The sequence below is a fragment of the Sus scrofa genome, chromosome 16 (assembly GCF_000003025.6).
Source record: "Sus scrofa isolate TJ Tabasco breed Duroc chromosome 16, Sscrofa11.1, whole genome shotgun sequence".
Classification (NCBI taxonomy): domain Eukaryota; kingdom Metazoa; phylum Chordata; class Mammalia; order Artiodactyla; family Suidae; genus Sus; species Sus scrofa.
In genome coordinates, this window is record NC_010458.4 from 60,369,387 (window position 1) to 60,373,577 (window position 4,191).

Sequence of the window (4,191 nt, forward strand, 5' to 3'; positions counted from 1 at the left end):
AGACCAGTGCTACATTTTAGATTCCACATATAAGTGATATCATATGGTATTTGTCTTTCTCTTTCTGACTGACTTCACTTGGTATGAGAATCTCCACTATTCAGCATCCATGTTGCTGCAAATGGCATTATTTTATCTTATTCTATTTTTATTTTTTATGGCTGAATAGAAGTCTATTGTATATATGTACCACATCTTCTTAATCCATTAATCTGTCAATGGGCATTCAGGTTGTTTCCATGTCTTGGCTATTGTGAATAGTGCTGCAATGAACATAGGGGTGCATCTATCTTTTTTAGAGAAAGTTTTGTCTGGAGTTTTATAGTATATGGCCTTACATTTAGGTCTTTAATCCATTTTGTGTTTATTTTTGTGTATGGTGTTAGAGAATGTTCTAATGATATCACTTATGTGGAATCTAAAATATATCACAAATGAACCTATGTACAAAACAGAAACAGACTCATGGATATAGAGAACAGACTTATGGTTGCCAAGGGGGATGGAGGGAAGAAATGAGACAGACGGGAGTTTAGGGTTGGTAGATGCAAACTCCTACATTTAAAGAGGATAAGTGATTCTCTACTTGGGCCTCCCTCCTTTTCTACTCCTTTCTCCTCCCACTCCCTCTCCCCTCTCTTTCCCTCTCCCTCTCTTTCCTCTCCATTTACCTTCTCCCTTCTCTCTCTCTCAGCTTCCTAACATTAAGGTGAAAATGTTGCTATCAGTGACTTCCAGGTCTGGGATTTCGACTTTTGGCTATAACAAGAACAACAAGAGGGTAAAAGAGAAATTTAAGCAATTCTGTGTTTTGTAACATGAATCCATGCTGGCGGTGACCTGTCTCATGACAAGTGAGACTGCATAAAATTGAAGAAGTACACTGTCCCTGTGGTCAAAGATGACCTCAGTGATGGTAGTGACATCCTTCTCTTGGGTAAAAGGTCTGTGAGACAGACAGCTGTTCTACCTCCTCCCCTATCTGGGGGGACCACTGTGAAATGCACTGTGACATATTTGTCAGGACCTTACCTTGAGGTTAACCTGGACCAAGGTACCCAATCCTCTCAGCTCTGGTTCCATCAGCCCCAGTGGCTTGTGTTCTCAGATTCACTCAATCCCTTCATTGTGAGAAAACTTCAGGCTTGTGGTTGATCTCCTGTCCTTTAAGTGTGTGGCAGTATTTCTCTTCTTGCTCAAAATAAGTGAGAGTAGATACCCCAAGAGTTTGGGGATGGACCTCCAGACTGACTTCAGCAATAATTTAGTCCTGCCAAAATACCTGCCAGGGGAGAAAATCTCAAACTCTTCGGTGTTTGCTGAAGTCTGTGACATGGTGGTCACAGGAAAGAAAATCTTGGATGGAAAGACACCAATGACACCACTGAGAAAAATAACTTGCCACAAATGCATGATCAGAATCACTACATTATGAAAGCTCTGTCCAAGGAAGCTGCGTTCCCTTTGGCTCATGTCATGGTCATTCACAAAGACTTTGACACATTTGAGAGACTCTTCAGGGCTATTGATATGCCTCAAAATGTCTCGTGTTCATGTGGATGAGAAAGCCGCCTTGGCTTTCAAAGATGCGGTGGAAAGGCTATTGAGATGCTTCCCAAATGCCTTTCCGGCTTCCAAGAGGGAGTTTGTGGTCTACGCAGGAATTTCCAGGCTCCAGGCTGATGTGAATTGCATCAAAGATCTAGCGGCTTCGGAGGTCCCCTGGAGGTATACCATCAACACCTGTGGGCAAGATTTCCTCCTGAAAACAGGGAGATTTTTCAGTATATGAAAGGATTTAAAGGGAAAAACATCACCTCAGGAGTGCTGCCCCCTCCTCATATCATCAGAAGGACCACCTATGAGCACTTGGAGCAGAGGTACCATTTGTTTTCCTTCATGGGGTGGACTTGGATAAGAAAAATGCCTCCTCTGCATAATCTCACCATTTACTTTTGCTAACTTCCTTCTTCAAGACCAGAGGGCCATTGATTTACTTGCCTGGTCAAAGAACACCTACTCTCCTGATGAACATTTCTGGGTGATGCTTAATAAGGATTCCATGTGTCCCTGGCTCCATGCCAAACATGCTGTGGACTGGTAACCTCAGAGCTGTGAAGTGGGTTGACATGGAAGGTAAACACGGAGACTGGCCACTACGATCGAGGCATCTTTATCTATGGAAACGGAGACTTAAAGTGGTTGATTAGTTCATCAAGCCTCTTTGCTAACAAATTTGAGCTCACTACGTACCCTCTTACTGTGGAATGCCTAGAACTGAGGTTTTGAGAAAGAACCCTAAATCAGAGTGAAATTGAAATACCATTCAGCTGGTGTTTTTTGATCTGCTGCCACTCACAATTGAATTCAAATCTCAGCTGGGCAGGAAAACCTTTGTGAGAGAATTTTGCCTGGGTTATATTATCAGTCTCAGGACCTGACTCCATTATTACATGTTAAACTATCCACTGGACACTGTGAAATATCGTATCAGGATGGTTGTCCAGAGTGATCCTGGCGCTTTGGTCTCTCTGGCAGTTTCTGGAGGTTCCTCCCTCTATCAGGCTAATGTTCTGATCAATGATAAATTTAACCTGTCATCAGATTTGCATCAGATACTTACGTAAATATTCTAATGAAAAGGAGAATTGTGGACAATACTATTTAGGAAAATAAAGATTGGATTTCTTTGAAGAAGGAATCCTTTATAACAGATCTATAGCCACACCTAAATGAGCATCCCCTGCTCTTTGCTCAACCACATGTAGGCATAGAAACTGCTTTCTGGGTAGCTCACCCATCTCCTTTACAACTTGAGCTCCTTGGACTGAGAACTAGATCTTGTTCCTAAGTTTCACCAGTAACATTTTCAAGTTTCCTCTAATTTAAGACAGCAGTCACTGGAGGATCTGTTTCTTAAACACATGTCAGAGTGTGCTCTGATCCCTTAGCCATTGCCTTCCATTGAGGACATGGAACGTCTCTTGAAGAATGAAGATATTTCCAGAAAAGAGTTACTATTGCCTGGGTCTAGCCTCAAGTCCTTAACATCACGGAGCGAGTCACTTTACCTTTTTGCTACCAACTGCCACCTCCACCAAAGTGATCCTACCTGCAAAATGAAGACCAAATTCTAACCCATGGAGCCTTGAAGGAATTCATGGTATCCTCTGGGTAGCTTAACAATGCCTGGGGGGTTTGGAGTGCCTGGATTTTTTTGAAGGTTTCAATTGTGAGTGAGCCTCTCCATCTTTTAATCTTTCATCTTGTTTATCCATACCATTCATTCATTTGGCTTCTAGTCAAGAAGTATTTCTTGAGTGTCTGTTATACACCAGACCAGTGCAGAGACAAGGAGGAGAAGTAAATCAGAGCCTTTTTTTTTTTGGCTTTTTAGGACCATACCCATGATATATGGAAGTTCCCAGGCTAGGGGTCAAATCAGCTGCTGGCCACAGCCGACAATGTGGGATCTGAGCCACATCTGTGAGCTACGCCACAGCTCATGGCAATGCCACATCCTTAACGTACTGAGCAAGGCCAGGGATCGAACCCACATCCTCATGGGTACTAGTCTGGTCTTGCTGAGCCACAATGGGAACTCCAATCAGAGCTTTTTCACTCTAAAAATCTTGGCAATAAAGTCAGCATTGGAAAGGCTTATCTGGAGAATCTCACAGAGTTGTTTGGGGTTTTTTTGAGCTGCACCCACAGTAAGTGGAAGTTCCCAAATTGAACCCACACCACAGCAGCAATCTGAGCCACAGCAGTGACAATGCCAGGTCCTTAACCCACGGAGCCACAGAGGAACTCCCATAGTGGTTCTATTTTAATATATTCAAGTGAAAGGTTGCAAAATGTGCTATCAGGCCCAGGATATTACCAAGTACAAAATGAACTCAAAATCAAAGATTATTCCCAAAAGAGAGAAGGAGGAGATGGAAGCTTCATGCCAACTGCATTCTAACCATTCTACTTGCTCCTTTACCTGTCATGGCATTCAAATATCACAGCACTCTGTGAAGCTCATAGTTTACCCCCATTTTGCATGAGGTTAGTGAAGCTTAGAGAGGTTGCTAGTAAACATTAGGAAACAACTTCTCTGTCTGAGAGTTGGGTTCTCTTGCTGGTCTTCTTAGTTCATTTCCTGAGGCAGAACATTTAGAGAGGTGAAGTACAGCCATATTTAGC

At 42.7% G+C, this 4,191-nt stretch overlaps 1 pseudogene; it reads left to right on the plus strand.

The window, feature by feature from the left end:
• LOC100515694 lies at positions 487-3,399 on the plus strand (annotated as a pseudogene).